The following is a 24,733-nucleotide window of genomic DNA, read 5'->3' on the forward strand; positions in this document are numbered from 1 at the left end:
TAAAATCTTAAAAAAAAAAAAAAAGAAGTCTCTACTTCTTAATTGGCTCTATGGGTCCATTTTATATATCACTGAAAGCAATTTCAAATTCCCTCATTTGGAAAAAAATCCAATATTAATTCAATATTTGAGGATTTCTAGATCTTCTGTATGGTGGAACTGATCAAACAAATATTTGGTTCTGTGTTTGGAACATGACAGGCACCAGCTAGGCTATATAGTCATTTTTATCTTGATAGGCTTAGAATTTTAGAAATGGCTGAATCATGATTTTAAAAGTATGGAATTTCATTGTATTCCATCTGTGGTTTTTTTTTAAGATTTTATTTATTTATTCATGAGAGAGAGAGAGAGAGAAAGAGAGAGAGAGAGGCAGAGACACAGGCAGAGGGAGAAGCAGGCTCCATGCAGGGAGCCCAATGTGGGACTTGATCCCTGATCTCCGATCAGGCCCTGGGCTGAAGGTGGCGCTAAACCGCTGAGCCACCCAGGCTGCCCATATGGTTTCAAATGTCAGTAAAAAATGCTAATGAAAAGAACATTTATATTTTAGTTATGGAAAATTGTGCTCATGTTTTAGAAAGGATTTAGAGGATTTATTTAAGTGAAGTCTTAAAGTGTGATTCTTGGGGCCCTTGGGTCGCTCAGTCAGTTACGCATATGCCTTTAGCTCAGGTCACAATCCCAGGGTCCTAGGATGATCCTTGAGTCAGGCTTTCTGCTCAGAGGGAATTCTGCTTCTCCCTCTCCCTCTGCCCCTCCCCTCTCCCCACCCAGGTCCACTCCCCATCCCTTACTCATATACTCTCACTCTCTCTCTCAAATAAAAAGAATCTTAAAAAAGTAAAGTGTGATTCTCAAATATTTTGAAACTATTAGATACAAAAATTGGCCTTTAAAAATAGAAAATTACAAAACATAGATGGTGGAGTACATAGGAATAAAAATGGTTTCAGTGTTCTGGTTCATTTTTTAATGGCAGTCACAACGTATCTTGAGATTCAGGCCTTGTCAAAAATAAATTTTAAGAATAAATGAAATTTTTCTTTTTTCTTAATCCCATGCACCTCTATCAACTGTGTATTAAATTTATAAATGAGTACATTCATTTGACTTAGCACTCACAAATGTGGTTGTGATTTTTTTCTTCTCTTGAATTTTCCAGGCTAAATGGGGAACATTTTAAAGGAATTTAAACATTAGAAAGACATAAGAAAAACTACCTAAATGTCCAATAATTAAATGTGAATATATATCTACGTACATATACTACATTGACATATATATTCCATATGGATCAAGGTACATTTGTAATTGCACAATCATTGTATGTGTTTTAAAATTTGCCAAATATCATTACAGAAAGACACAAGCAGAAATTTATTTTTCTTTTGGGATGTGGGAACCAATTTAGGTAATTGTTAGTGAAAATTAAAGAATGGACAAAGGAACCACCTCCAATCATTAATAAAACATCTCAGGTCAGATTTCTCAGAGTGGCTTTCAAATCTGATTAGTAATTTGAAATACTGCTGTGCATATAAATGGGTGAGATAAAGAACACTCTTGAGGAGATAAGAACATTCAGGAGGACATCAGGAGCACATTTAGCTGACAGCAGGCAATGCCAGGAGGTACCTCGTCACTGTTTCATTCTGTCCTCTGGTCCTTTCTTAGCAGCGCACCAGAAAGCAACCAAACAAAAACAAGGTTGAAAACAAAAATGGTGTCTCTACTCTCATAAACATTTCGTAAACATTGTCGACTTCTGATTTCCTTCCTTCCAGACCACCTTCTGCCATTTCGCTTCACTTTTCAGTTTCTCCCAGCGTTGCCACTCGGCATCAGCAGGGGCTTGCACAATGCAGGCTCCCTTCTGCCTGCCTATTGTGATGGAGTCAGGATTTGGGGACCTGCAGCTGCAGGTTGTTGGGGACCTACAACAGGTTTCCATGGCAACTGACTAATCCACAAGTGGAAGGTGATTGGGCGCCTCAGTCTCCAGAATTCTATTTTGAAAGATCACTATTTTATCACTCTTCTATTCTGAAGCATGGATTAATTGTGCAAGATCAGGGTGGGAGAAAAATCATGACAGATGATACAGGCATGTATCTACCCTTGGTGAGAGTCTGCTTGGTGCTGGTAGATTCCCACTCTCTGAATCATGGTTCTACCCAAAAAATGAACCTATGTATTAGTTAGGTAGAGATAGATAGATAGATAGATAGATAGATAGATAGATGATAGATAGATACCAAGATAGATAAATATCAAGATAGATAGATAGATAGATAGATAATAGGTAAATAGAGAGATATCAAGATGATAGACAGATAGACGGACAGAAAAGAGAAAGGTAGAGTAAAACCTTAGTGCAAGGAATTGGAATATGATTTTGGGAGCTGGCTAGGCAAATCTGACACAGTAGAGCAGGCCAGTAAACTGGATGTTCTCAGATGGGAGCCAATGGCAACAATCCACAGGCTGCTTTTCTTCTTTCTTGGAAGACAGTTCTTTCTTAGGAGAACCCCGGTTTTATTCTTAGGGCCTTTTGATTGACTACATGATGCCCACCGTTATTATTGAGGATAATCTTCTTTACTTAAAATTAACTGATTGTAGAGGCGTTTGAGTGGCTCGGTTAAATGTCTGACTCTTGGTTTCAGCTCAGGTCTTGATCTCACAGTTGTGGGATGGGGCTCCAAGTCAAGCTCTGTGCTCAGAGCAGAGTCTGCTTCATATTCTCTCTTCCTCTCCTTCATGCCTGCTCTCTCTTTCAGATAAATAAATAAAATCCTTAAAAAATACTTAATTTTTTAAAAAGATTTTATTTATTAATGAGAGACACACACCAAGAGAGAGGCAGAGACACAGGCAGAGGGAGAAGAGGCTCCCTGCAGGGAGCCCGATGCGGGACTCGGTCCCGAGTCTCCAGGATCAGGCCCTGGGCTGAAGGCGGCACTAAACCACTGGGCCACCGGGGCTGCCCAAAAAACTTCATTGTTGATGTTAATCACAGCACATGTTGTTTAGTGTTCAATTGCAAAACTGCATACTATAGCCTAGCCAGGATGACACATAAAACTAACGAGCATACCAACCATAGATATCCTGAGTTCCACTTATCAGAATATTTTGAAGTTGTCATCCAAATGTATGGCTATCATCAGCTCAGTTTGTTGTGTATCAGGGGCAGAAAGAATTGGCTTTTTTTTTTTTTTTTTTTTTTCTGAATCTAATTACTTGGGAGGTAGAGTACAGCTTCATTGATGAAACCATGAGACTCTATGTAGACTGTGTAGCTACTTTGGGTTTTGGACAACAGTTGCTCTGCAAGCTTCTAGCTGGAGAGATGGGAAAACACTTTCTGAGCTTTGTTGTACCCTATAGCCCTGTGCTCCAACTATTGGCAAGAACAATGTTTGGGGCCTTGGCGGAACTGGGCCATATGAACTCACATCCATACACCACTGGGCTAAAGTTCTTCATAAGAGGAATGGATGAGAAGGAGTGGGAATTCACACCCCTTTATTTTTTGTTTGTACTGTAACTGACTGAAGCTACTATTCATGCAGCTATGTGGTTAATCCAAGGACTCTAGAATCAGTTAACTTGAGTTGGTGCCCTGACATTATCTTAACCTAAGATAGTGATCACAAAAGAGTGATCTGGAGCATGCAAGCACTAACTTGAAGGGTAATTGTGAGGATCACATGGGTAAATACATTAAAAGATCTTAGAATAGTGTTGTATGTGCCCCAGGTAAGTGCTCAAAGGTACGTAGTATTATGAATATTGTTGATGCTTCTCTGGGCAGGCACTGCACATGTGTCATCCTGTTAAGGCCTCACAATACTTTTATGAGGCATGTATTTATGTATTTATTTTTAAAGATTTTATTTAAAATCTTAAATAAGACTTTAATAAGAGACACCCAGAGAAGGCAGAGACAGGCAGAAGGAGAAGCAGGCTCTCTGCAGGGACCTCAATGTGGGACTTGATCCTGAAACTCCAAGGCAGACACTTAACTGCTGAGCCACCCAGGTGTCCCTCTTATGAGGTTTTTATAGTCAAAGAGACTGAGTATCAGAGAGGTAATTAGCTTTCCCAAAGTCACAGAGGTAGTAAGTGGAAGCATTTGAGTAGCAAGCAATTTCAAAGCTGAAGATCTGAATCACTACACTACACCGGTTTTCTAACCGAAGAATTAAAATAGAAATAAACTGAATATTTTTGTTCAACAGAAAGATCTCTAATATGCTAATTTTGATCCCCTATCTTTCCAGTATCTGTTTATTATCATTTATACTCAGTATTTGTCCATCTTTAGTAATGTGCACACATAGAGCAGGAGGTTTCACTTGTTTGGGACAGAACTCATGTCGTTCATTATTGCATCTCCAGTGCTATCAATGTATCTGGCTCATATTAAAGGCTTGCTAAAAAATGACTATGACATGAATGATATAAGACATCTTTTTGTAGCAAACCAGAATACTAATAAAGATATCATAAATATGATCTTTATCTGGTAATACAAAACTTGCTTTGATTCTATCAACAGGGATACATGAATAAACCACTATCTTATAAGGGAGGAAAGATGGGGCATATTCCTCAGGGAGGATGACAGAAGATGTCTGACAGGTGAAGGTTTTCAAGCAGAATTCTTCAAAAAAATAGGGTGACAAAAATCTGATAGGAAAAAATGTCTGGATAAGCTGAAACTCTAAATGAGTTTGTAAGAAGAGTAGAGGACAAGTAATCAACAAACACTGTCTCCTAGGATCCCCAGCTTGGTTCCATCCATAGCTGGAAAATGGAGCTACAGTTCACAGAGTAATAGCTTCAGTAGATACAAAGAAAACACAGCCATTGTCAACTCCTGTTTCACACCTGTACTCTCTGTGAAGAGCTTTGGAGTCAATTTGTGTGAAGTGAGTGAGGTGGAAAGAGAACAATTTCCTCATTGGAGGAAAAAGAACTCATGCTCTTTCAGGAGGATGAAAGGAAGTTGTCACAATGTGAAAAGATTTAAGACAAGTTTGAACTGATTCTGTGGTGCATTGGTCCCTGCTCATTGAGGAAGGGGGGAATCAGGAAACAGAAAGGAAGCAAAAGGACACCTGTTGCTCCTGCCTTGAAAGTCAGGAGAACTTCACAAACAAGAAAACTGCTACTGATAATGATGAAGGTTCTGGAACTAGTTGTTGAAGAGTAAATACAAATTTTCTAAGCACAGTCACAGGGGGCTTTTGCTCCCCCAACTCTGAGCTACCATGGCAGTCATAATACAGATGAGTTTCAGTGAGGTACACATTCTTGCACAAGTCCTTTCTGGAAGTACCTATAAACAAAGAGAGGAGCATTTATAATGTCTCTTCAGTGAGGAGACTAAATTATGCCATCACACCTTGCTGGATGGGGACTTGAAGTCAAACTGGAATGGGATCTCCAGGGGTATGTTACTGGGATCTGTCCTTGGCTCTAACTATGCATTTGATGTTGAAGGGAAATATTGAAATTTGGGGGAAATCAAAATTGCAGAGTTCACCAATTGGGGCAAGTTAGAAAACATTTCATAATATATTGGTGCCGCCTGCAGCCTGGGGTGTGATCCTGGAGACCCGGGATCGAGTCCCACATCAGGCTCCCTGCATGGAGCCTGCTTCTCCCTCTGCCTCTCTCTCTCTGTCTCCATGAATAAATAAATAAAATCTTAAAAAAAAGATTTAAAAAATATATATATGTATATTCAAAGCCTTAAAGGTCATGGCCAACTAATCAGTAGTCTGAATAGAATCAGACAAAATTTAATGGGAATCCATATAATGACAAAAACATCAATAGCACATGCCCAGGAGGAAGATGTGTGATTTTTTATAGCTGACCCTAAGTGCATGTCATGCATGAGAAGTCAAGACTGTTCTGCATGCCAAACTTCTGATTTGGACTCCGGCTCTTTGAAATAAATATACAATCTATTATAAATAATAAGAGAGCCATTTGGACCTATGAAACATTTCTATCATATCTAGAATCTGGACTTCATTTTTATACCCAACTCTTTAAGTCATGGAATGTATTTATAGACTTGAAATCTTATAAACCAGGACTTGAGTTCTGACTCCTTACTAATATGTTTTCTTGTGCACACTATTTAATTTGTCTTTGTTTCCGTATCTGTAAAATGAGAAAAGTAAGACACTTTCCATAATATGCTCATGAGTGTTGTCAGTATGTTAGTGCACTTAACACACAACATATAGTTAATACATATTAGTGAAGAGTGATTCAAGAGTAATAATGTTTCCTTCAAGTTTACATGTTAGCATGGGGTGGGAGCTCAGACGGGGGCCCACAGAGAGGGCTCTCAATCTGCCTTGATGTCAACACTAACACTTTGAGTGTGGTCATATTCCAGCCTATTCCCTTGCCCTCACACCCCACTCTTACCTGAGTCTGTGGGAAGAGAAAAAAGGAAGAGCTATCAGGTAGTTGATCTGTGTTTGGATGTTAGCCAAATAGTTAATGGTATAAGAAATATGCCATTAGCACCAGAGTTTTGTGGCTGGAATCAGAGTCATTTGCTGTTAGCCCCTGTAGGTGAGGGCTATGAACTGGGTCCCTGGGATGGGTTCACTGGATTTAGGTTCACCAGTACTCACTGCCCTTTCCTTTCTCAAGCCCTTATTGTTTTTTTTGTTTGTTTGTTTTTATGAACTATACTTGTGTCTCTAGGGAACAAGAAGTTAATCTAAAACCTAAAACCATGAAAAAGCTCTTTGGACCTCTAAAAGGAAGTTGTTATCTATAAGAGCTGTTTCTGAGTGGAATGAGCTACCTCATAATGTAGTAAGTTTCCTGTTGCTAGTGATGTATAAATAGAGGCTGGATAATTACTTAATTCAGGCATCATAAGGCAAGTGTGCATGGACACAAATAGTTGAAGATCTTCCCAGGGTGGAGTTCTGTGAATCTTGCTACATGGCTGAGCATTGTGCGATATCAATTTATGCCTTAACATTTTAAAATTTGAAGTTATAGAGTAACAATCTATTCAATACTGATATATAATCTTTATATATTTTGCAAATAGCTGTAATTTTTTTTTACTAAACTATCATGCATTTTATTATTTATTTATTTATTTATTTATTTACTTACTTATTTGAGAGTGAGAAGGGAGAGAGTGTGACCAGGGGTGGAGGGTGGGGAGAAAGGGCAGAGGGAGAGGGAGACAGAGAATCTTAAGCAGGCTCCGTGCCCAGAACAGAATCTGGTGTAGGGCTTGATATCACAACCATGAAATCATGACCTGAGCCAAAATCAAGAATCAGAGGCTTGACTGACTGAGCACGCAGGGACCCCACTATTGTATACTTTAAAATGTGTTCTTATACTACCTGCATGTAGGTAGATCACTGGTTAGCATGACTCTTATATAAGACCATTGTTAAATTTTTGTTCTATCGTAATAATTTTTTTAAAGTTTGTTTGTTTGTTTGTTTGTTTATTTGACAGAGAGAGAGAGAGAGAGAGAGCATGCACAAGCAGGGAGAAGGCAGAAGGAGAGGGAGAAGTAGGCTCCCTGCTGAGCAGAGAGCCTGGTGTGAGGCTCGATTCCAGGGGACCCTGGGATCATGACCTGAGCTAAAGGCAGACACTTAACTGACTGAGCCACCCAGGTGTTCCTATCCTAATAATTTTTTTTAAGTATATCACAGACCTCATGTGATTTCTTCCATACATACATCAACATGCATCACCTGCTTAAAAAAAAAAAGATATTTTCTTATATAACTATTATGTAATGGTTATAATCTTACAAAATTATCAATAATTCAGTGATATCATCTAGTACCTAGGCTATTTTAAATACCATATTTTTTTCTCAAAAGTATTGTATTAGTTGATATTATATTACTGTACTATAGTTTATTCAATTGATGCCTATTGAAAGATATTTAGATTGAATTGAATATCTTGCTTTTATTTATCTATCTACTGATTTATGTAGAAAATTTATTTTTATGTAATCTTTACACTCAATGTGGGGCTTGAACTCACAGCCCTGAGATCAAGAGTCACATACTCCACCAAATGAGCCAGGCAGGTGCTTCAATTCTCTTGCTTTTCAAAAATAATGTTACAACGAATAATCTTGTGTGTAAGTAATTTCTTACTTATGCCAGTGAAATAAGTTTGTAAAATTGGGATTATCCAGTTAAAAAGAAATTGTGTATGTCATTTTGCTAGATACAGTCAGTATTTTTCCAAATATGCACCATTTTGCATTTTCACCGGCAATACGTGAAAGTGTCAGTTGATCCATTGCTCTTCCAATTGAGTATGGTGTCAAAGCTTTGGTGAAATGTCAGTCTAGTTTAAATCACATTTATAAATGAGATTGAGCATTTATCATATGTTTATTGGCCATATATACGTCTACTCTGAAATATTTTTTATAACCTTTCCAATTTTGTATCAGCTGGTTGATCTTATTTTGAGATTTTTGTGATCTCTGTCCGTCTTTCTGATATAAGTTGCAAATATTTTTTTTCCTGTGTCATTTGTCTTTCAATTTTGGTTTTCTTTGTTTGTTTTCCATGTAAACCCTGTTTTAAAAATGTAGTTGAATTTATTAGTGCTTTTAATGGCTCCTTGAATTTGAGTAATTCTTAGGAAGAAATTTTCCTCTTACTCACAAAATAGAAATGAATTCACCTTTGTTTTCTTTTACTTGTCTGATTTCATATTTTTACATTGAGATATCTGACTTATTTGGATTTTATACTGGTTTGTTATATGAAAGAGACCCATTATATTTTATATATATATTTCTATCATGTGGCTACCCAGTTGTTCCAACATGGTTTATTTAAAAATCTATCTTATATGAGGTGTCATCTTTATCATAAACTAAATTGTTAAAAGCACTTGAATATATTTCTAGATTTTCATTCTGCTCCATTGGACTATCTGTCTATACATGTGTCAGTATTCACCGATTTTATTAAATTGATTTTAAAACCACATTTCTCTTTTTAAAGGTTAAGCTAGCTACTTTTGCTTGTTTCAATTGAACTTTGTTACCAGTGTTTTAACTCCAAGAGAAAGATATCTATTGATACTTTCATTGAGATTGCATTAAATTTATAAATTATCTTGTTGGGGGGGGCTTTATCTTCGTGGCAGTTAAGTCTTTTTTATCCCAATGCATTATATATTTTTCTATTTGTTTTAGTAAACTTTTGTGCCTTTGCATATATTTGCTCAAGTTTATCCTGAAGAAATTTATCATTTCTGTTTGTCTGTAAATATGGTATTTGATTCCAGTATTGTGTATAATAATACTTATATTGATTTTCCTAGATATGCAATCAACCTAAATAAAGATTATTTACCTCTCTCTTTCCAATTATTATGTTTCCAAATGCTTTCACTTATCTAGCTGCATGGGCTGTATTTCCAACATCATTTTTACGAAGTCATGTAGATGAACAAAGTCAATTGAAAACATTATTTACAAACCCATCAACTGAAGCATTCTTTCTAAATTCTACTGATTCATTCTTTTTTTTTTAATTTTTATTTATTAATGATAGTCACACACAGAGAGAGAGAGAGAGAGGCAGAGACACAGGCAGAGGGAGAAGCAGGCTCCATGCACCGGGAGCCCGATGTGGGATTCAATCCCGGGTCTCCAGGATCGCGCCCTGGGCCAAAGGCAGGCGCCAAACCGCTGCGCCACCCAGGGATCCCCCCTTTGCCAATTCTTTGTCCCAAGTTACTATCCTGTCTTGCTCAGCATCCTGTAGGATCCCTTTACTTGTTTCCCTTCCAGCTTTCAGTATCACTTTCTCTTTCTTCTTGCCACACAGTGAAGTTTGAGGCTGCAGAGGGCTTCTTTCCAAAATACAAATGCAATTATGTCAATTCACTTAGTAAAGCATGTCCATAGATTCCCCTCCGGGTGAGTTTAAACACCCCAGGCATCCTGTCACCTGTCACTCTTGCTTGCTACCAGCTCAGTGCACCATGTGCCTTATCCCCGGGAACCACTGTCAGCTGCAGAACAGCCCATACTCTCTTGTATCTCCAGGTCTTCTCATGTGATGTTTTCTTTCCTTTGAATACCACAAGCTCTTCCCTCCCATCTTCTGTCGATTCAAGCAATTTCTACTCATCCTTTCCATTTAGACATTACTCCCTCCCAAAAGACTTTCTGACTCCCAATTCTGAGTAAAAGATCCCGTAATACCTTCTTCATATGCTATCACATCATGCTTTATCCAAACTGCTTACTTAGCTTCCTTTAATGCTATGAGTGTAGTGGTTGTATCCGCATCATTTATTATGGTGCCTTATATGTTACTCAAGCATGATAAACATTCCACTCCCATAGGCTGCATAGATGTCCTCTACTACAGTTATTAATAGCAGTAAAACTTTGAAAATAGTGTATCCTTTCAAAGATATAAACGTGGTTGTACATACTATATGGCACACCGAATGATGAAATCCTATACAATGATTAAGAAAGCATCATGTTTTGAAGTATGTTTAAGGACAAGAGATTTTGTGGAAAAATATAGGTTAAAAAGCAATTTGCAATGTGTTCTCCACTTTCTACTGAAAATAGCTAATATTTTAGAGATTACATTTGCAAACACTGTGCTCAATCTTTTAAATCAATTATCTTGCTTAATTATTTTAAGTACAAAATGAAATGGATACTATTATTGTCTTCATTATAGAATTGGCAATCACCCAGGTAGAGAATGATTGAATAAAAGTAACTTCCTTTATTCATAGATTCAAAACCAGGTTTTGCCTGACTTTTAAGTGCACACTTTGAAACTCTAAGAAAAGACAGATGGATGGATAGAGCTTTATGGGTACACTCATGTAGACAGGTCAAATATAATATCTTCCTACTGTCCATATTAGTTTATGGGAACATAACTTGTTCACAGTTCTCATCTTTGGAGGAGAGCAATATAGGTGACTAACATCAGATAGTTTTTTTCTCCTACTTTTCCCATAGCAAGCATGCATTATCTAACAAAGGAATTAAATTTTACATTCAAAAAATAAATCTCTGTTGTTAATCTTAACTCTAATGCTGATGCTTCTTTATCTCATTTGTAGATGGAGACAGAGCTGCATGGGAAACAAAGGTGAGACTCCATTTTCTCTTGCATATCCTGGTTTATGGACACATGTGTCATCGAGTCTTACATATGGGAGGTAAAGTTAACCAAATCATCTACATGATGGAGACCTGTCACAGACATGAAATATGGTCATAGGCACATTGTTACTCTGAGAACTGGATTTAGGTCTTGTTCAAATAGCCAGACCCAAATACATAATTTTAAGAATGGAAATTGAGACTCTTTGAATCATTTACAATCACTTGACTGAGTTTTTTGAACACTTTATATGCCAAAAACCACACAAAGATCAGGGGGCTATAGAGATAAGAGATGCAAATTTCTGCCCCATAATAGGGCTGGGGGAAAGAAACATTAGTAGAGATGAAGGGAATGCAGTGATTGGTCTGAAGGACACATGAGCAGTGACACAGGGAGCACTGCTCAAACACTGGTGTTGTCTCTGTTGGGCCTGAAGTCCCGGTCCTATCTGTAACACCAGTGCTTTCAGAGCACTTTCAATGAGCTTCAGATTTTATTGCGGATGATACTTTCAACATGTGGCTCGATTAACATTGGTGTGGATGGCTGTCTTCTCTTCTTCTGGAGATATGCAAATTGACAGCACATTCTTTGCCCTCACTGGTTTGTGTTAGAGTTGGCATAGAGGTCAGTTTTTACCTGTTCCTCTTTCTTGCCCCTGACCCCCTGGACTTTGTGCAGACTTAATTGTGTCCAGCTGGTGTATTTTGCCCTTTCCCTGAATAGGACAAAGGCATACTTACCCTCACCCATTTTCAAAGGCTTTCCCTTTCCCTTTGGATTTGTGGTTCGACAAACCACATCTTCCTTGACTCAGTTGCCAAATTATCTTAATAGCCTATGTCATCTAAAGGGTGACCTCCACTCTGTACTGGATTCTCTGGTGCCTTTTCAGTCACACCTGCAGTCATTTAAAATGGTGTCACCAAGCTGTGGTCAATTCTTGGCAACAGCTGCTAAGCAGCATTCAGATCTTTTATTCCTTACTAGACAGAGCCATGATTTATAATTAAAAGAATTCTTTGTTCTCCACTCTCAAATATTAAAAATAAATTACATCTAAATTCTCTTCTCTCTTTCTCTTTCTCTCTCTCCTCTTCCCCTCTCTCTCCCATCCTCTCTGTGTCTCTTTTTCATTCCTTCCCTTACCAGCAGCATCGTGGCAGCATAGTACAATGTTAAGAGCATCTATGGACTTCGAAAGCTTGGGTTTCAGCCCCATACCTGATAGTCTCAAATGTCATGTCAAAGTCTCAGATTCTTCACCTGAAAAATAAATAACAGTTTATGTTTGGGGAAAGAAGTAGAAATGGTGAGATAATTTTGAGAGTAGTAAATACTATAAATCAAAATAGAGGTAAGGGAGTAGAGAGTATGGGTGGTTAGTTTTAAGGATCAGAAAAAGACTCTCTGAGGATGTGACACTTGAACAGGAGGCCATAAAGAGTGACTGAACAAGCCATGAAACCATCTAGGGGAAGAACATTCCAGGCACAGAGGATAACAGATTCATCCACCCTGGTTATGGGGAGCTGGCATGGTGTGTTCAAGGGACAGTGAACCAACAGATTTGGCTCAAAGTCCATGAGTGATGGAAGAAGAAGTGATCCAAGATTGTGTCTTTCATGAGTTAGAACAAAGGAGAAGGTTTTGGATTGGGGTATTAAAAGCCATTAGAGGATTTTTAGCAGAGGGTGAAGGTGACATGATAACATTTTCATATTAGGACAAACATTGCACTGTGTGGAAAATAGATTGCTAGGAGTCAGAAAAAGAAGCAGAGAGACAAGGTTGAAGCTCCTGCAGCCTACCAGAGGAGTGATGACAGGGGCAGAGACTGGGTGTTTGTCATAACATCCTGGAACAATTACATTCAGGATAGGGGTGTGAGAGAGACAAGTAATCAGAACTAAGGCTTTCATCCTGAGCAATAGGGTGAAAGAAGTTGCCATTTAGTGAGAAAAGTAGAGAGACTGGTTTATGGAAGTTGAAATCTAGAGGTTGGGATCAGATATATGAAATTTGATATGATTAACAGATGCCCAAGGAGAGATTCAGAGGAGAAAGCTAAATAATGCAAGCTCAGTTTAAAGATGGGGCTGGAGAATGAAATTTGGACTCATTAAGGTATACACAAAATGCTGTGAGGCCCTTATGGTAAGACAGGGGCTTAGCACTTGGGAGTTGACCATGCGAGGTTGTTGGTGACAGACATGTGTTTGAGCTGAAATGACGGGCACAAGCCTGATGGTCTTGTGTTCTGGAAAAAATCCAGAGTAGAAAAAGCTAGTATAGACAATTAAATTGAGGAGTTTTGAGACAAAAGGGGAGCCAGGAAATGATGCCCATAATAAAATGGAAATTTTCTATGCTAAAATTAGGTGGTATGGAAATATAGCTTAATAATATTACAATAAGGAGAAAATGTGACCACTGTGACCACATTTTTTCAGTTGTTCTGATCTGATCACAATTAAATGAAAATATGCAAAGAAGCAATCCTGGAAGAAAATACTAAGTATCAGTGGTGTTTTTTTAATTTTATGGAAGGCTTATGGATTATGTAAAAAATTATTTATTCTTTCCTTTGTTTTTGTACATATACCTTATCATGTATATAGATTGCTTTCAATTTTTATTAAAATGCACACTTCTATATCCCTTGTATTTATTTGTTTATTAAAGATTTCTATTTATTTATTTGAAGGAGAGAGATCACAGAGGGAGAGGGAGAAACAGACTCTCCACTGAGCAGGGAGCCTAATGCAGGGCTGGATAGCAGGACTCTGAGATTATGACCTGAGCTAATGGCAGATGCTTAACCAATTGAGCCACCCAGGTGCCCCTCTATTTCCCTTTTAATAACTTAAGCATTGTAATTAAATTTAATATGATCAATATTGCCAATCCTGCCTCAAAATATATCCCAGGCTCCTTTCTATAATTCCTAGTGTGGGTTTGGAAAGTAACCTCCCTAAGCCTTTCCTTATATTGCATAACTATTTAGGTACATTTAGTCTCTTAAATATAATTTTCAGTCCCCCCCAAAAAAGTGTTAATTTTCAGTCCAGAATTTATCACTATGCTTTTTTTTCAATATGTATATATCTGAGCAAAATTGTCTTCTCTTTGCTCACCCCATTCTTTTATGTGCACTTTATCTTAGATTAATATTGTGGAACAAACTTACAAATTGATAAAAATTTGACAGCGTTTTATATGTTTGTTTAAAATAATTCTTGAATAACCCTCTTTTCCATTTTGATCATTCATTAAATTCTTTTATGGTTCTTTTAGGAAAGTTCTATAAATTGTAGATGTTCTATGTCTGAAAAAAAGTCTTTATTGTCTTCTTCCATCTCAAATTATAATTTGGTTAGTTGACCTTAGTATAATATGCTAGGTTCAAATTCCTATTTCTCAGAACTTTGATGATAATACTCGGCATTCTTGTATTCACCACTGCTGATGAGAAATCTGGTGTCAATTCTATTTCCATTCTCTTATAAATAATTGTTCTTTTTCTACTGCTATCTTTTAGGAATTGTTTTTCCAGTATTGCTATTATGAAACTTCATTTCTTGTGTCGCACTGTGAGTTTTTTGTTTTTTTATTAAATTTATTTGAAGCTATATGTCATTAATACATGAATATATCTATATATGTATTTATTATTTAAATAACAGTTCTGGGATATTTCTTGCTATATAGTTCTTTTTCAAAATCGTTCTCCCTCATCCTCTCTTTACTCTCTATATAAATATTTTCAGATAGATGGTAGAAATTTTGGTTCTATCTTTAAAATATTTAGACTTTTAGTTTAACTTTTGTTTCTATTTTTCTCTTTGCTCTGTGATCTACAAATGTTTCTTAACGTACCTTTCTATCTTTTCAATTTGCCTTTCAATACTATGTAATTGGCTCTTCAGTGTGCATAATTATTTATTACAAGTTAATTTACACAAGTATAGTAATCATGACAGGGCATATTTTTCTGTGCAAAATATCTATTTTATTCTTTTTCTTATTACCTGTATTTGTTTCACCACACACATTTTTCTTTCTTTTAATAATTACCTTCCATTTTAAGGCCTTTTTGTTTGGTTGGTTGAGTTTTATTCATGTACTTGCTGTATTACTTTCACTCTCCTGGGTGTAACATTTTCTTCTGTTTGGACTTGCTATTTCTTTTTCATGTAAATGGCCTGTCTCAAGTGTTTGGTGAATCTTGGTTCTGTTCTCAGCATCTGGGATAGACTTGTCCTGCATATTTCCTTGTCTATGGCAACTTCCGATGATGTGAAAACTCCCCTTACTGCTATGGCTTATTACCTATTTTCTTCTTTATGAGATGCCTCATAGCTTTCTTTTTCCCCCTTAAAACCACTCTGTGCTTACACTGTCCCTCAAGTAACATCCTCCTTTCATTAAGGTATAAGGCTTTTAACTTGTGTATATAGTAAGCACAGGGGCAAAGCCTTGTGCCAACCCCCTGGAAACTACACTATAGTTAATTAACATCTCTTTCAAGTAACATTTTCCTTTCATGAGAATATAAGTTTTTTGTTTTTAATTTATGTGTACAAGCATTAGGGAAATGCCATGTTCTTTTTTTTTTTTTTTTAAGATGTATTATTTGAGAGAGAGAGAGAGAGAGAGAGTTGGGGGTGGGGGGGAGAGAGAAGGAGAGAAGCAGACTCTCCACTCCACTGAGCACAAAGCCCAAATCAGGGCTCAATCCCAGGGCTCTAAGGTCACGACCTGAGCTGAAATCAAGAATCAGATTCTTAACCAACAGAGTCACCCAACCATCCTTATTTAGTTTAATTTTAAATTGCAATGTAGTTAACATATAGTGTTATATTAATTTCAGGTGCACAATATAGTGATTTTACAACTCCAAGCATCACTCAGTGCTCATCACAAGTGTACTCCTTAATCCCCATCTCCTATGTTATCCATCCTCCCTTGTGTTCACTGTGTATTTCTCATTGTTTTCCAAATGAACATACTATTAGTTTTTTATATGTAGATTATTAGTTCATTTCATATATATTGTTCATACCTTCCTTATTTATTTGACAAAACAACTCTTAGTATTTTAAAACCAGAAAAAGCTGGACATACCCTTGGTGGTAGGTGATTCCATCATTGATCTACTATCCACAGACTTTATGTGCTTCTGGGATTCTCATGGCCTTTTTCTCATGATGCCAATATGGCTGCCACAATCTAGTTATTCCATCTTTCCACCAGTATCCTATTAGGGAAGGATGAAGTTGGAACAAACAGGGTTTTCTTTCACTGATACCTTCTCCTACACTTCCTTTCATACTTCACTGACTAGAAATGGCAATGTGTGCACTCCTCCAAAAGAAACTGAAAAATGAACATTATCTGCCAAAAGAGAATGAGATTTTAGATTTTTTCATTATTTTTTAAGATATCATTTATTTATTCATGAGAGACACACAGAGAGAGGCAGAGACACAAGCAGAGGGAGAAACAGGCTCCCAGTGGGGAGCCCAATGCAGGACTTGATCCCAGAACTCTGGAATCATGACCAGAGCCAAAGGCAGATGCTCAACCACTGAGCCACCCAGGCATCCCAAGAGAATGAGATTATAATGATTGGTTCAGGTTAACCTCATCCTTTGGTTCTAGGCAATTGCAATCCCAAAGTATATTACCAAGCTATTTTTAAGTAAAAGGGCAGTATGTGGATTTGGATAAACAAGTAAATTATCTGCCACACAAGACACTCTTATCTAGTTTATTAAAGTTCTGGTTTAGAAAATCAAAATGGCTTCATTCTATGATCATAAATAATAACAGAAAAATCTATTTGTAAGACTCATTTTGGATCTGTCATTATGACTTTAAGAAAGTTCCTTAGCTTTATTTAACAATAATAGTGAAAGGAAAAACTTGGACTTCCAATGGATTACTGGTCATAATGCAGACTTTAAAAATAAAGTAAACCAACTCTAGCTTTAAATCTGCCTCCCTTTCCAATTCAGTGGTACCATGTACCTCAAGACTCTTCCTTGAGAAGAAGAGATACATTATTTGTGTTTGGACCAGCCAAGATCAAATATTTATGCCTTCCTTATATGGTTCTTTTAATGAGCTTCTGTTGACTGAATGAAGTTAGGGCAGAACTATATGTGTGCATAGTGTAGGTTTTGTCTCGGTTCTAACATTAATAATAGCATCACTTTCCAATGAGAATGGTGCAAAGTAAAAGTGCTATCATCGTGACAAAATGAGGAGAAAAATGTTGTCTATAGTGAAAAGTAACACAAAGCAAATTAGAAGATTAAAAAAATGGTAGAGACTATTTTGTGTAAGTATTTAAAAGTATTTAGTCTTAATATTTCCATATACCATACAAACCCTTAGAAATGCATGAGTGAATAAATGGAAAAGAGAATAAGACTAATCAATGGAGAAGAATATAGATACTAAAATAAAAATGAGATTCACAATTTTCTAAAGATCCATAACAAAACAATGACAACATTTACTTTTAAACATTGAAATATGCAATGCAGACAAGGGTATGCTGAAACAGATACACTCACATATTGGTGGTATTGTTATAAATTAGTGAAACTTTTAAGAAATAAGTTTGAATTATGAGTCATAAGACTTGATGGTGCTTATGTATTTTGACCCAATGATATCCTTCTTGCATATCTTTCATTAGAAAATTTGAAATCCAGATAAAGTTTTGCACGTAAAGTTAAAATTACAAATCAAAAGGCATCTATCTATACATTGGAATAATATATGTACATATGTTTTTAGAACACTTTTTAAAGGCACAGAAAAATCCTTTCAATAAGTAGTTAGTGAAAAATCCAAATATCTGGTTATTTTTAAAGTATCATCTTATTATGTAAAAGATAACTTGGAGACCTAATCCAAAAATTCACATGGCTTCTCTCTAGGGATTTCTATTTGCTTCCTTGTATTTTTCTGCTGATTCCAACAGGAGAAAAAGACTCTCTTAAGGACAGTCTGCTTTGACAAACTGTGAAATCCAAATGATATAACAAGAGCAACAAAATATCTGTAGTTCACTTTTGTGAAGTTATTATCAGCTTTAAAATCCTTCCCCATTGTTTTGGTTCTCCCAGTCCTGTAACTATGAAAAGGAAGTATTGCTTTCTCTAACCTGTATTAAAAACCTGAGGTTCATCTGAATCTGTTACTTTGAGTGTCTTCTCCAAGGTCACATAGCTAGTATGTGGTAGGACCTCAATGTTTGTTTCTTGGCTTCTAATTCAAGGTTCATTCCACTCATCAAGATGTTTCTTTCCTTTGTATGAAGTGTGCAGTTCACTGCTTGAAGACTTCATTGTAGATTTTTTGGGGAGTTGGTGGAATCTGAATCCCCCTTCTGGATTTCAGTTAAACACTTCTGAATACTTAAGGGAGTCTTCTTAGTAACATTGTTGGGACAGAATTTTCTGTGACAAAATAGCAGAGAATATGGAATCTGTCTACAGGATATAAACACAGAGGAATAATGCTCTAAATTGGTGCCACTGTGGAATACATTGAGAAGCCATTTTGGCAATCTGGAGAAAAGTAATATAGTGCAGGTCAGGAACACTTCTTTCTATCACAATGACCTAAACATCTGCATGCTCTGTTCTCTCTAAAGTTGGGGAAAACTTTCCTTCATCTGGCATTCTGGGATGGCATGAGTATTAATCATACTTTTTACCTAAAATTTCCTCTTCAAAATGAAAACACCTGTGCATGCAATTAAGTATAAACTTATGAAAGCAATTGTTTCCACTTAGTCTTTATGGTCTAATGAGTACTGTATTAGTACATGTCCTCTGGGGCTATTAACTCTTGTGTAATGTACTCATTCAAGAAAATCTAACCATAATAAGTATTGTTATATGGTCATAAAGTTACAGAAAAATGCCCCGAAGAATCATGATTCAGCAAAGTTTCTGTCATAATATATAAAATAAAGAAAATATATAAACAACCAGAAATAATTTTTAAAAAATCAAAATAAGCTTAAAAAAAAAAAAACCAAGACAACAAAGAGAAGAAAAGACTTGTAAATGGAGAGAACAGAGAACAAATTGGTGGATGTCAAAGGGGAGGTGGATGGGGGAGATGGGTGAAATGAGTGCAGGGGATTAAGAGGTACAAATTTCCAGTTATAAAATAAATAATTCATAGGGATGAAAAGCACAGCATAAGGAATATGGTCAATAGTGTTGTAATACACTTATTGTGGTGAGCATTTCATGGTGTATACAATTGTTGAGTTACTATTCTGTACAACTGAAACTAGTTTATTACTCTATGGCAACTGTGCTTCAGTTAAAAAATTTAATGTCTCATCTTCACTTCTTCTGAGCCACTGAGAAGAAAAGCTCTTCTCCTGCAGTAGAGCTAGTGATATAAAACCTCAGCAATCCAGCCCTACTGGACTGCTTCCCAATCCCCAAGAAACAACATACATTTCATTAATCTAGGAATTTGACCTTGCCCTTGTCCAGAATGTCCATCTTCCTCTTGGTCACATGGGAACCTCATAACACTTGATTTGTTCTAGCACAAGGCTGATTCCTCCCTGAAACTTCTAATCACTCCTTGACATACCTCATAGTACTTAATAAACAGCTAAGTTTGTGCCATTATCTCAAAATATTATAGTCATTTGTATACACAACTTGTTTTCCCATCAACTGCAAATTCTTTAGTTATATGAACACTCTTCAGGCATCCTTCTTATGAGGAGGGTAATAAATACTCAAAAATTCTTATTTGATAAAAGTGAAGGAAAACACCCAGTATCTTATATCCTGGTGGGCTCATCAATGGGTTTTCTCTCATGTAGTATGAGAATATATTGAATAAAATATTTTAAAATAAAGATATGAATATGATCAGGTTTTTTTCTGTATTTACAGGAGACTTGAAACGGAAATTATTTAGATTCCACACTTCAAGGTAAAATGAACCTCTTCAATATTTGATACCAACGGAAAACTATAATTTTTGTTTTTCAGAATGTCTAAATACAATAAAGAACATCAAAATGTATAATGTTTACGTAGTATTATTCCGTATATCTAAATGTGTATGACCTAACAGTGGTACTCTGTAGGCTGACATGGGAATCACCTGAAAGCTGTATAATAATACTGATGCTATCTAAAAATACCAATTGGGCCTTACCCAGGTAGTAGCAAGTATGGTTGGCTAATGTGCAGCTGAGGTTGATAACTTCTGCCTTACAACAAAATAGTTTCCAAATTTCATATGTACAAATCTGGAAACAAGATGGATATTGGTTAAAAATTAGCTCTTAGCTTCTTGTGAATCCTTAAATCATTTCATGAATCATGGAATTGAAGCTAAGTGTACCTGCCTCTGAATTAAAAACAAAACAAAACAAAACAAAAAACCCCCCAAAAAAACCTATCTAAAATAAACCCTCTGCATTTGGATTATTGGCACTCCAATGGACCTAAATACAGCACAGAGTTGGAAATCCAACATGGAGTCCTCATGTTCATTATTACAGAAATATGAGAGGCTGGGGTAGCTTACTCCTTTGCATAATTTTCTTATGAAATACCTTCTATATTCTTTATGGATGGGCTGTAGATAATTATCTGGAAACTCAAACATTAATAATTTCCTATACAGTGATTGAAAAAAAAAATCCATTTGAGAAACAGCTTCCTCTCTGCCTGGAGCCAAATATCCAATAGACACTGTAATGAAAAGAAAGCAGAGACATATCCAGTAAGGATTTAACCAGCAGTGAGTGACCTGTATTTTATTATGATATGCAGCTGTTTTTATCACACACACACACACACACACAAATAAATCACAATTAAACAAGTTTGGGAACAAAGAATTTGAATCAGAGCACAATTAGCTTTTCCCACAAAATCCAAATTTGTGTTTTGCTTGTATTTGCAACAAGCTATGATTCCCATGTGAAAGGTATCAATCTATTTCCTTTTCCTGTCAATCACTTATGCCATGCAGGGTACTGGTATGTTGGGTCATGACCTTCCTCCTGGACATGAGCCAAAAGCCACCAGTAATTTGGCTGTTGTAATTATTTAGACTGTTTCTAATAAGCCTAAAAATGTGATGTTAACATTTTTCACATTTTGTAAGCTTCTGGCCTTCAAGTTATCCTCAGCATCTCATTGTACACTTTTCTGTAGTTATATTGGAAGAAAAATATAATAAATGAGCTTTAACCATTGCTTTTTGTGGAAACTACATTGCCTATAGAAACAGAGTATTATTTCTTTAGGATTTTGATATTTTCCCACCACAGGCCAGACTTCTGACAATAATCCAAAATCCATTCAACATGAATTTACTGAGCATCTACTGTGTGCTAGGTGCTGGGATCTAAAAGAAACATAAGGCCAAGTCCAGGTAACTCAAGTAGATTCAAGGGCAAAAGTTAAATTGACATTTAATGTGATCAGTAGAGACACACAGTTTGAATCCCAGCTGTACAGATCAGTGAGTATGTGACTTTCAGATACAAACATTATTATTGAACAGACAAGGAAATGAGATACAAAGGTCATATAGTCAGTATGAGGTAAGACACCTAGGAAGTTTGGCCCTAGAGGCTATATACTTAACCAGTATGCCATCCTGGGTCTGGGGTCTGAGTTGGTTGCTTGGTATAAACTATCACGCTGAAGAAGTGGGAACATGGAACATGTGTGGATATATATACACGTACATATATAAGATAGAATTCAGTAGTATACAAAGACCCCTGTGAACTTTATCTGAGTCAGTGAATCCCTCTCACTTTAGAGAAAGTTATCCTCAGAATTGATTTTCACGTAGCAAAGGAAGAATAAAATAAACCTGTGCTTCTGAATTGATTCTACTAGAGCCATGTCCCCACCATTAATGTTCTTCAGGACTCTTCTTCCTGACTGATCTGGAGACCTGTTCCTGGTAATCACATGGATAAATATCCCTAGCCAATAGCAAGTGGCATACAACAGAGTCCAAATGTTATTAGCATTCATTATTTGCAGTTGAAGAAACTGGATTCATTTAACTTAAAAAACATTTATTGAGTAGGAACTGTAAAAATGGCAATCTGGGGGGAAAATTGGAAGTTTGGGTGTGATGATTAATTTTATGTGTCAAGTTGAATGAAGCACAGGGTGCCCAGGTGAAATTATTTGTGGGTGTGTCTTTGAAGATGCTGAGATTAGCATTTGAATCAGTGGAATTCAGTACAATAGATCACTATCCCCAGTGTGGGTGGACTTCACCATAGGGTTCAAGGACATTTCATTTCACCTTCTCCCTGAGCAGGCTGAGAAGTCCAAGGGGCTTTCTGCATTCTGGTCCCAAAACTTCTGGAAAAAACAAAAAAAGACTCTTGCACCAAAGAACATCTCAAAAAGTAATCATCTTTGGCTCCTAACCCATACTTTGTCCATTTATTTATTTTATCTGCTGCAAACTCTCAGACAAGATTTCTGTAGGGTGACAAGTTCAAGTTCAGAAAAGACTCTTTGGGCCTGGACCAAAAAGTGCAAAAGAGCAGAAGGTTGGGGCTTGTCATTCTAGCAGCTAGTGGAGGAACTGAGAACACATTTGACTTAATATTTCAGGTTTGACCTAAAGCAGATACCAGAGGCAATTCAGTTTCCTTGCCTCTTGAATTGGAATATCCCAAATTTATCTGCAGAAATGAGCAAGGTAACCTAATTGCACTTCTGCTTTTCACATGAATTTATCTTCCTGAGTGACAGCACTTCGCTTTTTTAGGCAGGGGCCTTCTGTTTAATAATTCAGTAATTAGATACACCGCTGTCCGCTGGGAAATTTCTAACAGCTTTTCCATGACAACATACTGTAGGCTTTTGTGCTCCTCCAAGGTCCCTCTCAGATGTCTGTAACAGGAAGGACAAAGGGATGTGAGAGCCTCACTCAGGTGTGTGCAAATCCAGGTGCAGAGGCGTCTGTGGGTTGACGGCCAATGCCTCTCATTTCCTCTCCTTCACCAGGAGAGCCTACACATGGCTTGAGAAAGTGGAAGGGGAGTAAAAAATAAAATGCCTCATCCTTCATGCATTCAGATTCCACCTGAGACTTTAGCCTAGGGGTCATTCAGTGAGCATCATCACCTCGCTGGAGATGAACAAAGATAGCTCAGCACATCATTGTATAAATTCTGCCTCTACAAAGGTATTCATTTTGTTTTGAGTCTCACAAAAAATTTTTTGCAAGTATTTTAGAATTTTTTTTTTCCCAAGAAGAAACCTCCAAAAGAAACAAAGAAAGGTGAAAGGCGCTAACAGCAGCATGCTAATTAGCCACTACACCCTCACCACTTTGCATTAGCAGGGTTAGGCACAGTATGTTTTATGTCTTTGTTCATTGGCAAGGACTTCCAGCAGCCTCATAATTCACTCTCAGACCAGCTTTATCAAGAAGACACTGTGTTTTTGAAACTATAAAAGATCATTTAGGGCAGTAACAAATTACTGCTTTTAATAAAATGCTTTCTTTTTTCACTCAATAGGATACTGTAAAAAAAAAAGTAGTCTATAGAGAAGTATCTATAGAAAAGGAACATTTCTATCTTTGGGAAAATAATACTGGGAGAATGATAATGTAGTAGTAGTGACTCATGGTACAAAAGGGGGAGAAAAAGGCTTATTTTCTGACATCTCTGTTGCTTCCCCATCAACATGACTGATCATTCCTTTATAGACTCCTTCCCAGGTGCCTCTGTTTCCAGGCCCCCTCCTTCGTGCTAAGTTCCACGAAGATCAGTGCTTTGCCACTCAATGTCCTCACTTTTCACACCTTCCCCAAGGTAGTCCAATCTAATGGTTTCAAAAATGAATAATGGCACCAAAATAATGGTTCCTGCAGATTCCTGACCACCACCCCTGACCTGCAGAGGAAAAATCGCTAGGGGCTGATATCATTCCTGGGCTTTCACGACCATGTTCAGGTGATGCTAGATCTGGGAATCTAGGTTACAACATCTCGGAAGCTGCCCAAAGATGAGACGGATCTGCATCTGTTGCCAGGATGGCTCCATTAAGCCTGAGGCATGGCTATCTAACTGCCTGATAGATGTTTATATCTGGATGTCACTCGGGGGCTTTTCACAGGCAACAGCTTCAAAGCAGCTTTTCTCTTGCATTCATTGAGTGACTGTTGTATCCAACCTGGCCGACTAGCCACCAAGGCTCCTAATTCTCCCTCATCTTCTACATGTAGACAACAAAACCTAAAATTTGCCTCTTCACTCCATATTCCTCTCCTTGTCCTAGTTTCAGGTCACCTAAAGCTTCTCTGGGACTAGAGGAACAATGACTAGGTCTTAAACTCCAAATAGGAAGTGAATTACCTGCCACTTCTGGTTTTGGCTGCCTCATCAGCATACAGGGACTTCCTATTTTCTTGACTTCATAGACTTTGGACCTAACACCTAGGACAGGGGATACCTATTCTCTGAAAGGACT

At 37.1% G+C, this 24,733-nt stretch overlaps 1 long non-coding RNA gene across 2 annotated transcripts; it reads left to right on the forward strand.

Moving 5' to 3' along the window:
- The first annotated feature begins 1,988 nt into the window (after positions 1 to 1,988).
- Positions 1,989 to 20,275, forward strand: LOC144290572 (uncharacterized). Of its 2 annotated transcripts, none has more exons than XR_013358163.1 (3): positions 1,989 to 2,107; positions 11,158 to 11,186; positions 20,153 to 20,275. It is a non-coding gene; the product is annotated as an uncharacterized LOC144290572 (long non-coding RNA). The 2 variants fall into 2 exon arrangements; XR_013358159.1 differs by lacking the exon at positions 1,989 to 2,107 and adding an exon at positions 4,572 to 5,463.
- Positions 20,276 to 24,733: the final 4,458 nt, after the last annotated feature.

Source organism: Canis aureus, chromosome 2, assembly GCF_053574225.1.
Source record: "Canis aureus isolate CA01 chromosome 2, VMU_Caureus_v.1.0, whole genome shotgun sequence".
Lineage (NCBI taxonomy): Eukaryota > Metazoa > Chordata > Mammalia > Carnivora > Canidae > Canis > Canis aureus.